The sequence below is a fragment of the Pan troglodytes genome, chromosome 19 (assembly GCF_028858775.2).
Source record: "Pan troglodytes isolate AG18354 chromosome 19, NHGRI_mPanTro3-v2.0_pri, whole genome shotgun sequence".
Lineage (NCBI taxonomy): Eukaryota > Metazoa > Chordata > Mammalia > Primates > Hominidae > Pan > Pan troglodytes.
The window spans coordinates 40,490,632-40,511,927 of NC_072417.2; the positions used below are offsets into that span (position 1 = coordinate 40,490,632).

General features: G+C 43.2%; 1 long non-coding RNA gene and 1 pseudogene across 1 annotated transcript; both read left to right on the plus strand.

Annotated features, from left to right (window-relative positions):
- Nucleotides 1-8,932: 8,932 nt before the first annotated feature.
- On the plus strand, nucleotides 8,933-10,654 carry LOC468193 (elongation factor Tu, mitochondrial-like; annotated as a pseudogene).
- A 3,575-nt stretch (nucleotides 10,655-14,229) lies between these two features.
- Nucleotides 14,230-20,571, plus strand: LOC129137675 (uncharacterized). The gene is made up of 3 exons (XR_008540413.1): nucleotides 14,230-14,370; nucleotides 16,319-16,355; nucleotides 20,134-20,571. It is a non-coding gene; the product is annotated as an uncharacterized LOC129137675 (long non-coding RNA).
- The last annotated feature ends 725 nt before the right edge of the window (nucleotides 20,572-21,296 follow it).

Below are 21,296 nucleotides of genomic sequence, written 5' to 3' on the forward strand. Positions count from 1 at the left end.
TCCTGCTCTACAGCTATATAATTTAACAATTTTCCTCTGAATTTGTTGGATTCTAACCCTATATTTCTAAAATTTTATTAATATTACTGAATCTTAAAGGGAGCTGTGATGTCTTCAGTCTTTAGAAGTATTAAACCTATAAGCAAAGGACTATATGAAGTTAAACTGTGTTCAAATTTCTACATGCTTTAAAACATTGAGGCAACGTATTAAGAGACACACCTAAGAAACTGCAACCAATCTACTCTGGACAAAAATTTAGATACTATCTCTTCAAAATAAGCTACCTAGTGGTATTTATACATATTCTTCCATATATGAACACTATCTTACATGCTCACAGCCTTAAAAATAACTAAAAATGTCAGAATTATAGGCCTTACACATTTCTGTTGGCTTGAAAAATGATACAAAATGCATAAACTTCTAGAGTGGATCAGTTTAAAAAAAGAGTTCATACCAAAGGTAGTAATACTAGGAATCAAAGAGGGCTAAACACTGAAGGTTCTTAAAGGCGAAAGTTAATAAAACCTTGTTTTTGGTTGTGAATCTTTGCCTTACAACGTTATACATGATTCTCCCCCTTTCTTTTTCCTCTTGCAAAGATGTGGTGATAAAACAGGTTTGCTCATGCAGATGACAATACTCTTGAAAATGGTGGCAGAGAAAAAAAATGAAGGGAATATGGTTCACTTAATCATCTCATAAATTAGAACTTATTACCCCTGTGACTCTTCCATAGCTCCAGAAAAAATATGTAAGAGAGATGAAATGGCTGTTTGCTACTAATATTTTATGTGATGCTTCATTTTTTGATTCCTTGAATAACACTTACAATGCATTAGCCCATTTATGCCAGAGGTTGCCATTTTTTGAATTTTTGCAAAAGTGAAAAATCAGACCTTGTTGATGACATTTAGCAGTAGGATATAAGTAATGTCCCAATAATGGAACACTAGGCATAAGTGCGTTAACACAATTATGAAAACATAGCTATTCAAGTAACTAATTATACAACTGACTTTTTTCCTCATTTGTAAAACATAGTAAGGGATCAGTTATTTAAAAAATACAACAGTGACAAGTATTTTATTTTCAACTCAGTTTTGGAGTGTTAAGGCCATTGCTTGGTATTAAAAAAAAAACAAAAACAGGAGGAGAAACAAGAATACAAACATGAGACAGAAGCAGTAGCAAAAGAAAATGAAGAGGAACAAGAAAATGAGAAGAAAATACACAATGGAAGAAAGGAAAAAGAACAGGTGTTGGAATTAGAAGGCCTATTACGATACCTTTTATCCCCTCCTCGATTCATAAAATTTGAGTAACTCCCAGAGTATCACAACAAAAAACAAGCAAAAGGATACACAAATAGTCACCCCCTAAATTTTGTTAAGAATGAGATAATGCTGCCACTCATGCCTAGCTCAGGCACCAGCAGGAGGAGGGCACCCTCCAGAGACTGCAGGAGAAGGGGGAGGACTCCTCTTTGCCCTAGGTGTACCACCACCACTGCCACCAAGGTCTTCGTTACAGCACCTAAAGTTTCCTCCCCACCCCAGAATGGGATAGGCCCTGCAGTGCTCCTACTCCCCCTTCCCGTTCCCCAGACTTCCTACTGCTACCACCACTAGCACCGATGCCAATACAACCACTGTCACCCTCAATGTATCAGCCCACCCTACCAGACTCCTACCGCCTGGTCCCCGTGGGTGCCCTCCTACTGCTCCAGTTGAGCTGCGGTCTCCATCACCACCACCAAACACATGAGGCAAGCTGCAGAGCCACGTCATCTGCTCGACCGTACCACAGGTGACTCCTCCTTCTCCTCCTTCAGCCTGGCTTGGAGCAGTTGGGCAGGCAAAGCCAGAAAAGCCCAAGACAGGACTCAGGGAGTGGAACCGCTACAGCCTCATCTTGTCACGCTGGTGACTAGGTGGCAGGGATCCGTTTCATTGAAGGCACTCACACCCACCTTCCAAAGTCCAGCCTCTCCTTCTGGCAAAAGCTGGCCAGGAACTGGGGCCTGGGGAGGGAGTGAATGCCTTCACTGAAACTGGCCCCTGGCCAAGTCCAGCTGGCCAGGAATTGCTGGGCCCACCAAGCCTGCCCTTCTCGGGTAACCCAAGTAGGAGAAACTCAGACCCAGCCAGCCCTCCCCACCCAAGGGCTGGTTCCCATTCCTGACACCTCCACCCACAGTGCCCTGTCCCCAACTTCCCCCATGGTGCCTACTAGTCCCTGCCCAGTAGTCCTAGGTGGTCTTTGCAACACAGAGCATGACGGCAGGCTGGGAAACCACAGTGGGTGTGGGGGCCCTGCCGTGCAATCTAGCTCGAGCAGGAGAAAATTGCCTTCTAGAGTCTGGAGTCCGGGAAGAGGAGAACGATCCCTTACTTGGAGACCACCAGAAGAAGGAGACCACTGCTGTCGCTGCTGCTGCCACCTCCTCAGCTCACCAATGCTGCTGGCAGTGTAGCCCCCATAGCACCCCTAATCTGCCCCCTGCCACTAGCAGTGTAGCCCCCGGATAGCACATCCAACACACCCTACAGTTTCAGGCAATGTAACCCCAATGCCCCCCTCCCAAAGCACTCCCCCCACACCTCAGGGAGTGTACCACCCAATAGTGCCCACAATCTGACCCAGCCACGGGTGTTGCTGCATTAGATAGCATCCCAAACCCGCCTCCCCCCACCCCATCATGGGCAGTTCAGCTCCTGATGGCGCACCCCCCAGTCACAGGCAGTGCAGCACCCAACAATGCCCCTAAACCACCCCCCACTGCCAGCATTGTAGACCCGGATAACTCCACCCAACCCACCCCCTGCTGTGGGCAGTGCAGCAGAAGATAGTGCCCCTAATCTTTCACCAGCCACCAGCAGTACACATTACTGTACACAATCTGCCTCCCCCCACCACCCCTGCCACCGTGGGCAGTATAGCCCCAGATAGCCAGCCAACCTGCCCCACTACCAGCAATGCAACCCTGGAGAGTGCCCCCAACCAGACCACTGCCACAGGCAGGGTGGCGTCTAGCAGTGATCCCCAAAAGGACACCCAACCCTTGCCCCCAGAAGCATACAGGGCAGCCCCAGAAAACTCACCTACCCCGTCACATTTCTACCACTGTGGCCCAGCTGCAGTCTCCAACGTCACCACCAACCACAGCGAGGCGAGCCATGGTGGCACAGACTCCAGACTTCAGCCTCCAGTATGTGGTGGTGCCTCTTCCTTCTCCTAGTCCTCCAGCCCAGCAGGACAAGCTCCTGCTGCCGGCCGCCCTCTTACTGGTCTGTCGCCACCACCAACCACAGCGAGGTAGTGTCCCAGGCTCCAGGCTCCATCCATCCTCCAGCCTCCAGCAGGCAGAAGGTTGCGGCCTCTTCCAGTTCTCTAAGCTGAGCAAAGAGCAGCTCCCCGACTTCACACAGCAGAGCCTGAAATGACCTAATGCGACCTCACCATGCTTTATATACCGAGGTTATGCAAATGCCGTTCCTGGACTACATATTCTGATTGGATGAGAGAAAAACCTCTAGGCCTACTCTGATTGGACTTTATTTTCATGCTGTGATTGGTTGTGTTAAGACTTGCTCTCATCCAATCAGAACATGATCATAAAGTCCAATCAGAGTAAGCCTGGAGGTTTTTTCTCATCCAATCAAAACATGCAGTCCAGGAACCTCCGTGGGCATAACCGCAGTATATAAATGATGCTGAAGAGCAGTCAGGTGTTTTCAGGTTCCTGTGTCTTCCTGTTGAGTTGCTCGCTCCCCGGCATAGAGGACTAGGAATCAGGAGTCAGTGGCCGTATGCTGGAGGCTGGAGCCGCGGGAGCGCGGCTCGCCTCGCTGCGGTTGTTGGCAGCGACGGAGATAGGAGTGCGGCTGGAGCGGTAGGAGAAGGAAAACAGTTTTGGGATAGATGGAGGGGAGTAAAGAGGGTAGTTAGTGCCAAAGGCAGAAAAGGATAGCTTAGCCGGAGAAGGGGCGTTGCAAAAAGATGGCGGCGAAAAGATGGTGGGGAAAAAAGTTTTTGGGTAGATGGAGGCGGAAACACAGGGTGGGGAGTGGGAGGGAAGGAAGGTTTTGCAGAAAGACAGTGGGTAAAAAGTTTCAGGGTAGATGGAGGGGGAAAAGAGGGTGGCAAGTGGGAGGAGGAAAGAGAGGAAGGTGATGGGGGAAAGGGGGGCGAGCAGTAGAGAGAGAAGGCTTTGTGAAAAGACAGTGGGGAGAAAATACAGTGTGGGGGAAAGTTTTTGGGTAGAGGAGCAAAAGAGGGTAGCAAGTGGGAGAAGGAAAAAGAGGGTAGCCAGCAGGAGGAAGACAAGGTTTTGTGAAAAGACAGTGGCAGAAAAGAAAGATGGTGGAGAAAGGAAAAACAGTGGGTAAAAAGTGTTTTGATAGATGGTGGGGGGAAAGAGGGTGATGAGGAGGAGGAAAGAGGGTGGCCAGAGGGAGCAGGCACAGAGGGTTGGGAAAACGATGGAAACATAGTTTGGTGTAGATGGAGGGCAAAAAAGAGGGTGGCAAGCAGGATAGGGAAAAGAAGAGCATGAGTGGTAAAGGGGGGAGACTTTGAAAAGATGGTGGGAAAAGTTTTGGGGGGTAGATGGAGAAGGAAGTGAGGGAGGTAGGCAGGAATAGGGAGAAGGCTTTGTGAAAAGATGGGGGGAAATGTTTTTGGGTTGATGGAAAAGGGAAAGAGAATAGCAAGGAGGAACAGGGGGAAAGATGATGAAGAAAAGAGTTTTTGGGTAGATGAAGGGGGAAAAGAGGGTGGCGAGCAGTAGGAGTGGGGAGAAGGTTTTGGGAAAAGATGGGGGAAAATGTTTTTGCTTAGATGAAGGAGCAAAAGAGGGTGATGAGAGCAGGAGGGGGAAAAAGGGTGGCCAGGGATAAGGGGAAAAGATGGTGGGAAGAAACAGTGGGGAAAGGGTTTGGGTAAATGGATGGGGAAAAGGTGTTGAGCAGGAGAGTAGAGAAGGCTTTGTGAACTGATGGTGGGGAAAAAATGGTGAAGAAGTTTGGGGGCAGATGGAAGAAAAAGGGTGGCAAGAGGAAGGGGGCCAAAGGTGGTCGGGAAAAGAAGGTAGGGAAATAATGGTGGGGGATTTGAGTAGATTTTTAAAATAAGATCATTTGTATTTTTGTTTTTGAGTAGTTTGAGTTCTTCATATATTTTGTGCATGAATCCCTTGCCTGATGCATAGTTTGCAAATACTTGCTTCCATTCTCTGGGTTGTTTCTTCATTTTAAAAAATTTTTAATTTAATTTAATTTTTTTTAGATGGAGTCTCATTCTGTCGCCCAGGTTGGAGTGCAGTGGCACAATCTCAGCTCACTGCAAGCTCTGCCTCCTGGGTTCACACCATTTTCCTGCCTTGGTCTCCTGAATAGCTGGGACTGCAGGTGCCTGCCACCACGCCCGGACAATTTTTTTGTATTTTTAGTAGAGACAGGGTTTCACTGTATTAGCCAAGATGGTCTCGATCTCCTGGCCTTGTGATCGGCGTGCCTCAGCCTCCCAAAGTGCTGAGTGTACAGGCGTAAGCCACTGCACCCAGCCTGTTTCTTCATCCTACTGATTGCTTCCTCTGCTTTGCAGCAGCCTTTTTCTTTTTGAGACGGAGTCTCGCTCTGTTGCCCAGGCTGGAATGCAGTGGCGTGGTGTTGGCTCACTGCAAGCTCCGACTCCTGGGTTCACGCCATTCTCCTGTCTCAGCCTCCTGAATAGCTGGGCACACAGCTAATAACAGGTGCACACTACCACGCCCAGCTAATTTGTTGTATTTTTAGTAGAGACAGGGTTTTACCATGTTAGCCAGGATGGTCTCAATCTCCTGACATCGTGATCTGCCCGTCTCGGCCTCCCAAAGTGCGAGGATTACAGGCGTGAGCCACCGCACCCAGCCTGCAGAAGCTTTTAAGTTTAATGTAATTACATGTTTGCTGTTGTTTGTGCTTTTGATGTCTATTTGAAAATTCCTCGTCTTCTCCAGTTTCATGAAGCATTTATCCTATGTTTTCTTCTCTAGTAGTTTCATAGTTTCAGGCCCTACATTTAAATCTTTATTTTGAGTAGATGTTTGTATATGGTAAGATAACGGCCTAGATAGATTCTTGTACATGTGGGTGTTGGGTTTTCCTAGCACAGTTTATTGAAGAGATTGTCCTTCCCAAATGTGTGTTCTTGGTGCCTTTGTTAAAAATAGGTTGACAATAAATGCATGAATTTATTCCTGATTTGTGTGTTGTGCTTCACTCGTCTGTCATTTGTTCATCTCTGTCTCTCCCCCGCCCCTTTTATTGATAGTACCATGCTGTTTTGATAGTACCATGCGTTGTAGATTTGTAGCATATTTTGAAATCAGGTAGTGTGATGCTTCCAGCTTTTCATTTTATTCCAGATTCTTTTGTCTGTCTGAGTTATTTTGCATTTCCGTATGAATTTTAGGATGGTTTTTTCTATTTCTATTAAGAATGTCTTTTGTAATTTGAGATGGATTGCATTGATTCTGTAGGTCCCATTGGTTGATATAGATATTTTAACAATATTCTTCTAGTGCATGGACATGGGATATCTTTCCATTTACTTACGTCTGCTTTAATATCTTTCATCTATGTTTTATAGTTTTCATTGTGGTATCTTTTGCCTTTTTGGTTAAGTTTATCCCTAGATAAATATTTTTTTGAAATGAAATAGCTTTCTTGATTTCTTTCTTAGGTATTTCGCTATTGGTGCATGGGCATGCTACTCATTTTTATATATTGATACTGTATCTTGCAACTTGACTAAATTTATTATTTCTAGAAGGATTTTTGTGGAATTTTTAGGGTTCTCTCTCTCTCTAGATATGTGTAAGTTTATGTCACCTGCAAACACGAAATTTGACTTCCTTTTTTTCCAATTTGGATGCCTTTTATTGCACTCTCTTGTCTAATTGCTGTAGCTAGGACTTCCAGTACTATGATGAATGAAAGTGGTGTAAAAGTAGCCATACTTGTTCCAGATCTTGGAGGAAGAGCTTTTAACTTTTCTCCATTGATTATGATGTTAGCTGTGGGTTTGTCATATATGGCCTTTATTGCACTGAGACATGTTCCTTCTGTACTCATGTTGAGTTTCTATGAAGAAATGATTTTTTTTCAGCATCTACTTAAATGATTTATATGGTTTTCTTGATTCACTGAATGTGATGTTACACATTTATTTGTGTTTATTGAATCATCCTCATATTGCCGGGATGAATCTCACTTGATCATGGCACATGATCATTTTATTGTGTTGTCAAATGCAATTTTCAAGTATTTTGTTGAGGACTTTTTGCATCTGTGTTCATCAGGGTTATTTAAAATGTCTGTGGTTGTCTTTGTGTGTTGTGTCCTGCTCCGGTTTTTGTACTAGGGTCATGCTGTCCTCATAGAACGAGTTTCGAAGCCTTCTCTCCTGTTCATTTTATGGGGAACATTTTGAGTAGAATTGGTATTAGCTCTTTAAAAAATGCTTGGTAACTCAGCAGTAAAACCGTGATTCTTGTGTTTTTCTTTGCCGGGAGACTTTTTATTACTGCTTTAATTGCATTACTCATTATTGGTCTGTTCAGGTTTTTTGTTTATCATTCTATCTTGGGAATTCATTATGTGTCTAGAAATTGAAGCACTTCTAGATTTTTCAGTTTGTATATAAACGTCTTTAGTAATCATTTACAATCCTTTGTATTTTTGTGTTTAATTGTAATGTTTGCTTTTTCATCTATGGTTTTGTTTCTTCTTCTTATCCTTAGTCTAGCTAAAGCTTGTCAATTTTGATTTTTTTTTCTAAATCACCCCAGCTCTTTGTTCCATTGACTTTTTGTATGTTTTGTTTCTGTTTTTAAAATTTCCTCCCTAATCTTTATGATATTTTTTCTACTGATTCTAACATTTGAATTTTTTTTGTTTTTCTCATTACTGGAGGTGTACTGTCAGGTTGGCTATTTGAGATGTTTCTACTTTTCTGATGAAGGCATTTATAGCTATGCCCTTTTCCTCTTAGAACTGCCTTTGCTGCATCCCACAGGATTTGTTATGTTGTGTTTCTATTCTTGTTTCAATAAACATTTAATTTCCTTTTTTTTCATTGGTTGTTCATGACCCTGTATTTTAATTTCCATATATTTGTACAGGTTTTAAAGTTTCTCCTGTTACTGATTTCTAACACTATTCTACTGTGGTTAGAAAAGATACTTGATATGAATTCAGTTTTTGAAATTGTGCTGAGACTTGTTTTTTGGCCTAACACATAGTCTGTGTTGGAGAATAATTCATGTGCTACTGAACTAATGATGTCTGTCTGGATGATCTGTCCATTGACAATAGTGGGGTGTTGATTATAGTGGAGTGTTGAGGTATTCTATTGTATTGCATTCCATCTATCCTTTAAGGCCTGTGAATATTTGCTTCTGTATTTAGATGCTTCAGTGTTGGTTGCATATTCATTTATAGTTGTTAGGCTGCTGTTTACTTCTTTCTCATTATACAATTATCTTTTTTTAATCTTAAAGTCTATTTTATCTAAGTATTATAGCTACTCCTGCTTTTTTGTTTCCATTTGCATGGGATATCTTTTATCATCCCTTCACTTTCAGTCTATGTATGTCTTCATAGATGAACTGAGTTTCTTGTAGGCAAGAAACTACTTGACACATCCGTGCACTGCTGCTCCAACCAGAGAAGTTGCTGGCTCACCAAGAGTCAGCCTTGCTCCCAAACCGGCTTGTTAATTGTAACTGGTACTTACTATTGTGATAATATTACATCATCCATAATTGATGAAACAGGAATAAAAAAAAACAGGAAATAGTTGTCATTAAGAAGTTGAATGTTGTTTCCACCTGCAAGCGCCCTTCCTCTGCTGCACGCTCGGGCTCCTGGTCCCCGTTTCTTGGTTCCGGGGGCAAGAGTATGACCACAATGGCGGCTGCCACCTTGCTGCGCGCGACGCCTCACTTCAGCGGTCTCGCTGCCGGCCGGACCTTCCTGCTGCAGGGTCTGTTGCCGCTGCTGAAAGCCCTGGCATTGCCTCTCTTGTGCCGTGGCCTGGCTGTGGGGGCCAAGAAGACTTAACGTGTGTGAGAAGCCACATGTGAATGTGGGTACCATCAGCCATGTGGACCACGGCAAGACCACGCTGATTGCAGCTATCACAAAGATTCTAGCTGAGGGAGGTGGGGCTAAGTTCAAGAAGTACAAGGAGATTGACAATGCCCCCAGAAGAGCAAGCTCCAGGTATCACCATCAATGCGGCTCATGTGGAGTATAGCACTGTCGCCCACCACTATGCCCACACAGACAGCCCGGGTCATGCAGATTATGTTAAGTATATGATCACGGGCACCGCACCCCTCGACGGCTGCCTCCTGGTGGTAGCAGCCAATGACAGCCCCATGCCCTAGACCCGAGAGCACTTATTACTGGCCAAATAGATTGGGGTGGAGCATGTGGTGGTGTATGTGAACAAGGCTGATGCTGTCCAGGACTCTGAGATGGTGGAGCTGGTGGAACTGGAGATTCAGGAGCTGTTCACTGAGTTTGGCTATAAAGGGGAGGAGACCCCAGTCATTGTAGGCTCTGCTGTCTGCCCTTGAGGGTCGGGACCCTGAGTTAGGTCTGAAGTCTGTGCAGAAGCTACTGGATGCTGTGGACACTTACATCCCAGTGCCCGCCCGCGACCTGGAGAAGCCTTTCCTGCTGACTGTAGAGGCAGTGTACTCCGTGTCTGGCCGTGGCACCATGGTGACAGGTACGCTAGAGCATGACATTTTAAAGAAGGGAGACGAGTGTGAGCTCCTAGGACATAATAAGAACATCTGCACTGTGCTGACAGGCATTGAGATGTTCCACAAGAGCCTGGAGAGGGCCAAGGCTGGAGATAACCTCAGGGCCCTGGTCTGAGGGAGGACTTGTGGCGGGGTCTGGTCATGGTCAAGCCGGGTTCCATCAAGCCCCACCAGAAGGTGGAGGCCCAGGTTTACATCCTCAGCAAGGAGGAAGGTGGCCACCACAAGCCCTTTGTGTCCTACTTCATGCCAGTCATGTTCTCCCTGACTTGGGACATGGCCTGTTGGATTATCCTGCCCCCAGAGAAGTAGCTTGCCATGCCCGGGGAGAACCTGAAGTTCAACCTAATCTTGCGGCAGCCAGTGATCTTAGAGAAAGGCCAGTGTTTCACCCTGAGAGATGGCAACTGGATTATTGGCACCGGTCTAGTCACCAACACACTGGCCATGACTGAGGAGGAGAAGAACATCAAGTGGGGTTGAGTGTGCAAACCTCTGCTCAGCTTCCCTTGCGTTTAAGGTCTGCCCTAGCCAGAACTCCCTCCTGCTTCCAGTGCCCCCTCATGGAACAGGCTGCAACCCAGCAGAGGGCAGGTAGAAGGACATTTCCCCTGGTCGGAAAGGTTGGCCTGCCTGGCTGGGGAGGTGCCGGGGAGGTCAGTAAACTTCTGTGAATAGTGAAAAAACAAACAAACAAAAAACAAGAAAAGAAGTTGAATGTTTTAGAAAGACTCAATGAAGTGAGTCTGTAAGAAACTGGTTTTCATCAGGTGTGGGATTGAGAGTCTGTTCCATTCACCCCTTCCTTTCCCACCCTCCATGGGAGAGCCTTACTGGGCAACCCCAAGGGCAGGAGCAGAATCTAAGCAGCAGGCTCCCTGGCACCTCTCACCTACGGTCTGTGCCTTCCCATGTTCTACCATTTCTTCTAAACAGGCATGCGAGTGAGTGGAGAGGCAGAGGCAAGCCTTTTTAGATAGGATTTATTTCCTTCACTGACTCAACGAGAGTCAACAGGAGAGGTAGAATGCCTGCAGTATACAAGAAGTTCTCAGACACTATAGGCTCCAACTTACATCTTAACCCAGAGCTAAAACTGTTTCTTTGATTCTCTCCCTTTATTCCATTTGGTATCTCCCTTGGGGTAGTTTCTCACTGAAGAGGATGGTATTAAGCTGGTCTGTTTGCTTTCATTCTCTTGAACCTTTGGTTTGTCATCTAGGGAGAGGATGTTTTTCCTGTTTTTCTCTTTTTTCATTTTCTTTCTTATTTTTTTCTTTGAGACATGGTCTTGCTCCATTGCCGAAGCTGGAGTGCAGTGGTGCAATCACAGCTCACTGCAGCCTGGACCTCCCAGGCTCAAGCGATGCTTCCATCTCAGCCTCCAGTAGCTGGGACCACAGGTACACACCACCACACCTGGATAATTATTTTATTTATTTGTAGAAGCAGGTCTGGCTATGTTGCCCAGGCTGGTCTTTAACTCCTAGGCTCAAGCTATCCTCCCTCCTCTGCTTACCCAGTATTACAGAGATTCAGGTGTGAGCCACTGTGCCTGGCCTGTTTTTCTTATAAATAGTATTTAGACTAATGTATTTAACTTTTAATATTGAAATGTGCCATATTTGACTGAAGTTGAGTGTACACTATAATAAGCCCTGTGTCCTCATCACTCAGCTTCAACCAGTGTCCACTCCTGGCCAATCTTCTGTTTGTCCTTTTCACTTCTGCCCCTCCACAGAGCCATAAGCAAAAGGCCTTGGGCCTTAAAGATCGGTGAGTAAAGGTCATTTACAAGTTTTAAGTTAAAAATGTTGAAGATGTGAAATTATTGTTTTAAAAATGGTTACCCACTTTAACGAGGTTTCATTTGAGGAACCAATAGATACAGGTCCCAGTTGTCTCAGACTAGTAGATTGAATTTTAAAGCTGACAGCATTTTCAGTACTAATTTGATGGTGTGACATTGCATTTCGTCCAGCTAGTAAGCCATGATTCAGGTGGAAAGACTCCTCTTAAACATAGTGAGCAGCATGATTATGAAAATAAACACTGAAAAGTTTTATCCATAAGCTTCAATTTAAGGCATATTCTTTGCAATATAAGTTAGTAAACCAATTACTATTATTGCTATTTTAAAACAAATTATATATATATACACATATATATATACACACATATATATATACACACATATATATATATACACATATATATATATATATACACACATATATATATATGAAATGGAATCTCGCTTTGTCGCCCAGGCTGGATTGCAGTGATATGATCTCAGTTCATTGCAACCTCTGCCTCCCAGGTTCAAGTGATTCTCCTGCCTTGGCCTCCCGAGTAGCTGGGACTACAGGTGTGTGCCATCATGCCCAGCTAATTTTTTGTATTTTTAGTAGATACAGGGTTTCACCATGTTAGCCAGGATGGTCTTGATCTCCTGACCTTGTGATCTGCCCACCTTCGTCTCCCAAAGTGCTAGGATTACAGGCATGAGCCACTGCACCTGGCCTAAAATAGAAAAGATATTTAACTTCTGTGCTTTATTCCTCCAGAGACTGATTAAGATCTTTGAATGGAAAATCCACAGAAACAGATTTTAGTTCAATGTGTATCATTAGTATATTAACATAATTTCATTTGCCATTTTTGGAGTTGTGGCTTTAAACCAGAGAACAACATACATGTATTTAACTCTATTATTTCATCTGGCCATCGCTGTAAACCTTCAGGTACGTATTATTATTCTCATCTTACAGATGAAGAAACTGACGTTCAAAGAGTTTCAAGGTCACTTACTGAGCTGATAAGAGCTCCTGCGTCTTACTACGCAATTATTAAACTGTTGTACTGTACTCAGTTACTTCAAATTAAAATTAGAATTAGTCATTTCAAATTGTAATTAGGAATGTTTAAACTTGACTCAATACAAGCTTTTCAAAAAAAAAGAAAAACACTTGGCAGGCTAAACCACATTTTCCTGCTGATAACTATTTGACCTTCTCTTGGACCCTGGTCCACATGCATTTTGAATGTTTGATTTGGGGGTTCAAGCCACCTTCCCTGAAAGTCACACTGAAGCTCTTATTTTAGAAGTGGGAGGTTATCATTCACTCAGCCTCCTTAATGGCTTTTACGTTACAAAAAGCATGTTTATAATTTCAATGGAAAAAGCATGTATATAATTTACCTGTGAAAAAATGCTTTGAGATGCTGATTTGGGATGCTGTCTCACGGCAGATAGTCGTTACCTGTATACTACTAACTCAGTTGGAAGAGGAGTAAGCAAATTGGGGTCTGGATTATGTGATACTCTCAGGTCAGTTGCCTGGAACTTCCTAAATGATTTAGATGGAACATTTTCCTCCTTACATAAATCTCTGTGAAGAAGAGACTGGGGGGTACATTCCAACTCCCCATAGACAAGTAACTAAATAACAAGTCTGAACTAACTCAAATAATTCCAGTCTTCTCTTACTGCCACCTCTCCCATCTTGTTTTGTTAATGCATTCTAGCTTTATTTTGGCTCTGAAGACTTTGGTAGCCCTAAGATCATTGTTTCCAGCCAGAAAGTCCTCTGTGATCAGGATCTTTATAACTATCAGTGATTTCTCCCTGTTGATAAGTCTACATAAGTCTCTTTGAACTTGGATTTGACATTAGATTAGCAAGTGATTTTCAGCTGGGATATAAGATCTATAAATTGCTGACAAAAGAAACTACAGTTTGACAGCCTTGTCTAAATTTAGGTCTTTTCCCCCAACATTTTGTTGGTGAATTTCAATAACCCCTCATGTGCTAAGTTAGGATCTGTCATGGACCTTCATATTTTTTACTTGTTTTTCCCTCTCCCTCTTCTCAGCTTTCCCTCTTGACTTTCTTTGGCTGTCTTTTTTCCTTTCCATATTCATTAAATAACTTTGAGTTAGCCTTTGCATTGGATATAATGCAAAGGATATATAAAGATGAATAAGACAATTTTTGTCCTTTAAACAAAATTAATGATCTTAAATTCATTTACTAAAGAAATTTCAGGAAGTGCTGTTTCTGTAAAACTTTGCTTTAATAAGTGTTAGATACAACACATATACATAATGATTCAAAGTGTTTAGCAAATACTTTTTCCTATTAAAAAGTAATTTGAATTAACAAGAAACTTTTCATCTGTTGGATGGCCATTCATATTTATTCTATTGCCCATTGTATGAACTTTTATATTTTTGCCATATAATTTGTGTACATTATTCTTAGAGATATGTATCCGTCTTATTTTCATCAGGAAGCCTAGTGAATTCTCATGTCAGGCATAATAGCATTAACGAGAGCTTGATAGGATTAATGAAATTTATATATTTGTGTCTCTAATGGAGATTTCCTCCCTTTTAATGCCCAGGTGTGCCAGGTGGTGCCAGTGCCAGCTAATCACCTGCCTGTTGGCAGCACCGTGAACACTGTGCACCTGTCTTCAGATGGCACTTAAAGCAGAGAAGCCTGCTGTGTAGCTGTGGGAGTCATCAGAGAGGTGGCAGTGGAGGTGAGAAATGGCAAGACCCTTGAGCTACGTTGAAGGTAGAGCCAGTAGGATTTGCTGGCAGATTGGCTATGGGGTGCAGGAGGGAGAGGAGGGGTCAGGGATGCTGAGGAGAAGACAGGTGGAGCAAATTGGGGTAGGGGCTAGGGAGGAAATGAGGAGTTCATTGTTAGGTGTGTGAAGCTTTAAATATATATTAGCCTTCCCACTGGAGGTGTTGAGCAGGCAGTGGGTATGCATGAAGATTTCCAGGAAAAGGTCTGGCCTAGAAACAATAACATAGGATTCATCATGTACAGACAAGCTTCAAGGCCATGGGACTGGAGGAGCTCACCCAGAGAGTGAAAACAGATGGGGGAAAAGTCCAAGAACCAGGCCTTCCACATCAAGTTGAAAAGAAAGAACCAGCCAGTGAAACTGAGAACAAGTGGCCAGGGAGGTAGGTAGGAAGAAAACCAGGAGAGTCATATCCTGAAACCAGTGAAGACAGTATTTTAAGGGGATTGATCTTACTCATGCTGCCAATGGCCAAGTAGATGAGGACTGAGTTCAGCAACACAGGCCACTGTGGACTCTGGGTCACTTCAACATCAGATGAGTCCCTCCTATCTACTTGGGGACCTTGCTAGGCATTCTGATGTATAGTGTGGATAAGTCAAAGTTCCTTGTGGGACTTACCAGCCGACGAGAAATGAGTGATGGTTTAAAGAGTTCTATTTAATATTGGTCATGGTTCTATAATTTGAGACCTACAGCAAGTCAACTGGATAAAAGAATGTTTGCTTTTGTTGTTCATTGTTTTCTACTTGCTTTTAAGAGCAAAATAATCTAACACATGCATTTAAGTTATCTGACAAATCTGAGTTTTCTGTTCAAGTTTTTTTTTTTCCTGTTTTCCAGCCAGCTTTGGGCACAGTATATTTTGGGTAATCTCGGGGCAGAAATAGAAAGTATTAAGCTCCATGGTGATATGTTATTGGGTGTAATTTTCTCTGAGTTGAGATTTTGTTTTATCTTTCCCAGATACTTACCCTACATTTTTTTGTTTCTTCCTCCTCTTCTTTTCTTTCTTTTCTTTTTTTTTCAAATATTCTCTTTTATTTACTTTGTCATCCAGGCTGAAGTGCAGTGGTGCAATCTTGGCTTATTGCAGCCTTGAGCCCCAGGGCTCATGCAAGTCTCCTGCCTCAGGCCCTCAAGTAGGTGGGACTGCAGGTGCATGCCACTACACCTGGCTCATTTTTGTATTTTTTGTAGCAGTGGGATTTCACCATGTTGCCCAGGCTGGTCTCAAACTCCTAAGCTCAAGCCATCTGCCAGCCTCAGCCTCCCCAAAGTGTGCTAGGATTACAGGCATGAGCCACCATACCTGGCCCCTTTTTTCTTTGGTTCCAATGTTTATCTGTCTCATTTCTTACAGGGTCATGATAAAAGGAAGGGGGTCTTTCAGAATTTCTGCCTCCTTAAATTCCTGGCCCTTGTGCAGTACCATGTCATGGTATTAGCAGTGTTTAAGAATGGTTTCAAGGATCACTATTGACATAACTGTCTATATTAATAGAATATGTGTTAAACCATTGGCACATTGCCAATAACATTCCAAACACAAATGAAATTCTGTTGCAAATTCTCCGCCTGTTTGCACTTTATAAGAGTAATGCTCATGTTATTTCTGAGAATCCATGTTGTTAGTGTTTCTTGCTCATCCATCATCTCATAGCCAGTTATGATTAAGTTACCCACACCTTTGGTATGGGCATCAGAACTCTTGTATTTGATGCACCTTCACTTATTAAGAGAAACTCAGTGGTGCTGGGTCTGCCAATTTCACTTTGAGGTGATGCAGTTGTTGGTGTTCATGTACACATTCATTTTGGCAAAGTTAGCATGTGACTTTTCTGCTGTTTGTTGATTTTATGTTTTTCAAATATTCTCTTTTATTTACTTTTAGGTTTGTTATCGACCCAATCATTACATCGCTACCCAAGGTAAGTTTATTTCTGCTTTGATGTCTTTTTTTGTTTCTTTTGCCCACTTCCTATCATTTTGTACCCACTTCACCCTCCCCCAGGAAGACACTGCACATTTATTGCAATTCTAGCCATCAACAAGTACACTTCTGTCTTCCCATCAGATGTTTTGGTCATGTAATTGTTTAGTTAGAACTTCATGTTGAGATTATTAGGAGAAATGTGCCCATCAATTCTTTATTGAATTCAATCTGTCTACCTTAGAAGTAAGTCTGACATTTGCAAAAGTAGATACATAGATAGCCATTCAGTCAATATGCACCAGCTACTCTCTACACAGGGAACTGTGCTGGTGGCTGCTGGGGAGCCAGGCTGAATCTGGCAAGCACCCCCTTCTTGCAGTGGTTGTGTTTAGTGGGGAAGATGTGCAGTCACCTATATGTACTTTAGTAGGTACAGTGCCCGGTGACATCTGTGAGAGGAACAGATACAGATAAAATGTTAGGGAAATTTGGAGCAGGAAGGGGTTGCTTTGAGGTGGGATGACCCAAAACCAGTTTTGTGGCAGAGGTGAGATTGGAAAGAGGCCTTCCGAATGGAGAAACATCATGAACGAAGATCTGGGAGCAGGAAATTAGTACTCCCAGGTGGAGAGCAGCTGACAGGTCACCTTGGCTAAAGGAAACAGGAGAAAGCCAGAGGAAATGTTGAGGAAGCTCCTGGCAACGGTTTTTGGGTGATTTTCCCAACCTATGAAGTGGGTCATCTGCAGAGGGTGGGGGTCATGAGGGAGCTGAGGTTTTAGAGAATGAGGCATCCAAAGGGATGAGTTAGTGAGTCAATATGGGATGAACTGAAGGAATAAGAAGCAGATAACACCCAGTTAAGGCTGACTAGCACACGTTCTTCCCATTCTATTATTTTATCATTATTTCCAGCAATAGGCTACATCCCAGGAACAGTCGCAGGAAAGTCAAAAGGATGTGACCTGCCAAAGGTTAGGCATGGAGCGAGGGGTGTGTACACAAAGTCAGTGACCAAGGGAATCAAGGATGCCAAGGTAATTGGGGTTGGAAAGTCCAGGCTTGGAAGAAGGGCAATCAGAGGTGTCCACTGGATGATGAGGAGAGGGAAGGAGCTAACATAGTGAGGCTGGGCCCCACTGATGAGTCGTAATTTAGGAGAAAAGGCCTTTGTAGCCAGAGAGCAGAATTCCAACACTTGGATCTGCCCATGTACTGAAACTTTCTGCAGTGGTGGGAATAATCTCTGCGCTGTGCAATATCGTAGCTACAAGTCACATGTGACTCCTGCATACTTGAAATACAGCTATTACAAGTGAGGAACTGAATTTTAATATTGATAGAAATAGCTATATTTGGTTATTCCCTGTGGTAGCATTGGACAGCAAAGCTTTGGGGTGGAAAAGCTCCAGCTGTGGCTGAAATGGAGCCACTGTGGAAGCTGATCCAGTCCCATGCCCACAGCTGCCCCAGGAACCTGGGTGACATCACACAGAGTCAGCAGTCTCACATCACCACTAGAGTACTCTGCACTCCGGTCTAGATGACCTGCTGGAGCCCCCACTGTCTTTCCTCGTGTATGACATGAAGTTGGTAATGGCTCCTTCCAAGGTCACTTTGCTAGCCAGATGCAAAGTCGTCTGTAGACTTTCCAGTGTGAACCTGGCACAAAGCAGGCGCCATTACATAGGGTTTGCTGAGGTCTTCAGGAAGCCAGGCTCAGCTTGAGCTCTTACACGTGGGACAGAACAAGGACACATGTCAGAGTCCAGTTCTAGACACCTCCTAACCCTGCTGCTACCAAATGGAATTCATCAATCTTTAGAGGAACCTGTTGTTATGGGTTTGAAATTCATCCTAATGGCTTTCCAAATGTTCTAAACTAAGTGTCATAACATGAGATTTAATACCTTTTATGATAATTTGAAATTAAGTTTTTGTAAATGCATGAGAAAATTCGATTGTAAAATACCCAAAATACTCCCGAGCTTATCTTCCCAATAACTTGATTAGCAGCCTATATTTTCATAGATAGCAAGAACATTAAGTTGCTCCTACTTGTATTTTCAATATTGAGGACCTCTAGATTAACGGGACTAAACAGACCACTAAAGTAGAGACTGAAATTGCCAAAGTCTAGACATGGCCCCTCACCAGGCTACCTTCCCTTTGTCTGTTCTCTCTGCTCCTCTCCCCCTGCAGGAGATTATTCTTTAAAGAGAAATGCCATTAGAGAAGTCACTTTCTGCAGAATTAGTGTGACTGATACTTAATAGCTCAGTAACCCTCTCAGGTAGCATTCTAGTGTTAATGAGCAAATGTATTTGTAAGCAGATGAGAAATGGCAAATGTTATCAGTTTGCAGTAGACAACCGGTCTGCCCTTAATGGAGAAGGGCACTGGCTAATGCCCTGTTTACCAGGTCATGGCAGCCTTTCCCTGGTACAAGATGGGCTGCAGATTGGACTTCTCAAACTGGTAGGACTAACATCACTGCTGGTGGTGGTGCAGGGAGAGGAGGGAAAATGAATGAATATTTTTCATCTACCATGCAGTCAAGACTATACATACCATATTAAGAATAATACATTCAGACCATGATGTTCCAGTGAGAAAGCTAGAATCTTCTATTATATACCACAAGCATAATGGACTAATAGCCTTTCATCACCAGTAATCAAGATTGCTGATAATCTGCACTAAGTGGGATGGACAGGTAGAATATGTTCAAGGATCACCTTCATTGAAAAACAAACAGAAAAAACATTAACACCTTCAAGAGGCCAAGAAAATGGGTGATGAAGACCAACAGGCAGATGCAATCTTTAAATGTCTTCTTGCCCTATTTTTTCTCTGTTTTGCACTAATACAGTTCTTTAAAGTATATTCACAGCAGGAACCTATGAAACTATGTAAATGGTCTAATATGCTGACAACTAATTTTATTTCCAAAAGTTAGTAACGCACAGTTGTTCACCAAGTTCCTTTGATACAGAGGACATACTATAAATTTACGTATTGGGTCTCTTCCTCCCATCCACCCTTAATTTTATTGATTTTTCTAGCAGTAACTGACTTTGACCTTTGATAATAATGGGTGATGTTTCTGCAAATTGAAGGCATCCCATTTAAGCCAGATCTGTTCCTTTTTTGGTATTAATATGTTCTTCCTATCTCTCCTCAGTTTGTTTTCTGTCTGGCCATTAATATATGATGACCTGATATTAACTTCATGTTGTCTGAACGACCAGACATTAGTACAATGGTAACATTCAAGATTTATGATTCAGCAAACAAGGGGCTCAAAGGAGAGGAAGTTGTATCTGCTATTGCATGTTTGTAGTTAGAGATAGGGCAGAGTGGAGATTTCAAAAGCAGGTTAAAGTGAAAGACAGAAGAGCATGCAGGTGGGTAGGATTCCCCAGAAGTGATAATATTTTGCAATCAAAATACAACCTTGGAGACTACTCAGGCTGCAAGCTGGATGAAGGCACTCACACATTACTGACTGGAGAGAACACCGGCTGGCCTCATGGTGGCAGCCATGGGGGCCCTGGATAAGTGTTCTTTTGATTTTTATTTGGTTTTGGTTTTGTTTAGAGACACGATCTCACTCTGTCACCCACACTGGAGTGCAGTTACTGGCATCATAGCTCTCTGAAGCATCGAACCCCTGGGCTCATGTAATTCTCCCACCTCAGCCTCCAAAGCAGCTAGGAACACAGTTGCACACCACCACGCCTGGCTAATATATTTTATTTTGTTTTTTGTAGAGTTGGAAACTTCCTGTGTTGCCCACGCTGGTCTCAAACTCCTGGACTCATGGGATCCTCCCACCTTGGCCTCCCAAAGCAGTGGTATTACAGGCATGAGCCATTGCACTGGGCTCCTGTTTAGTTTTAATTTTAAAACACCTCAAGAGTCAGATAATTCAGGGAAAGACCATGCAAGGCTGTTACTGAAGAAAGTGCTACGAGTCTGTTCTAGACATGGCTTGCCTAGCACTGAGCATCCTTCCTCACTTCTAAGTGAGAATTTTCCAGATCTGTGCATTGGGGTCCCCCAAGAAAGAGGCTCAGTCCTGATGTACTGTTTCCTGTATACTGCATGCTCACCCCCCAAAACCACATGGTTAATCCAGATCCAGCCCCTGCTTTCTTAGTTATGAGGCTTCTCATGGCAAAGCAATAAAAAGCAAGTTTTCAATGATACAGTCATGTCTGAAAACATGTTAATTGTCATCATCTTTGATGTTGTAACCTGAGCTATAGATTGTTGGGATGCACACGTTACTCTTTTAAGCTTATGTGCCTTGATTCTGTCTACATCATTTCTTTCTTTCTGAACTGTGAACTGCGCTAATTTGACGGGGTTTGCTACCTGATTGGGGTCCTGACCTTAGCCTTCATCTTGCCATATACAGTTTGTTTTTGTCTCCATCAGCGTTAGCTCTGTTCAACACCCTTGTGGAGTCCAGGACTAGAGAGAGGATCTCCAAGCAGAAGCCCCCAGCCCACGTGAGAACAGGGAGACCCTTGTGCCCTTAACTGTTTTCCATAGTACTGCCCAGCCTTGTACACTCTGGCCCAAATGTTCCTCACCTTTGGAAGACACAGAACTTTTTTCAAAACCATTGAAATATCGAGATCATTTCCGCAGAAAGAAAATGTAATTTAAGGTAATTCGTGGACTTACCCCCACCCCCCCAATTTTATTCATGAATCATAGTAATTCTATGGACCTCAGGTTACAAACTTCACTTTGGTCAGAAACCTTAAAAGCTATTTTGGGGTAAGACAGAAACCATAGGTTAAATCTTCTTTTTTTTTTTAAACATACTTCTTAGGGGTTAACAAAATGTCATAGATTGTTTATAACTATATGAAATACGTTCCTGAAAGCATCAAAATCTGTATTAACAAACTAGTACTAAAAT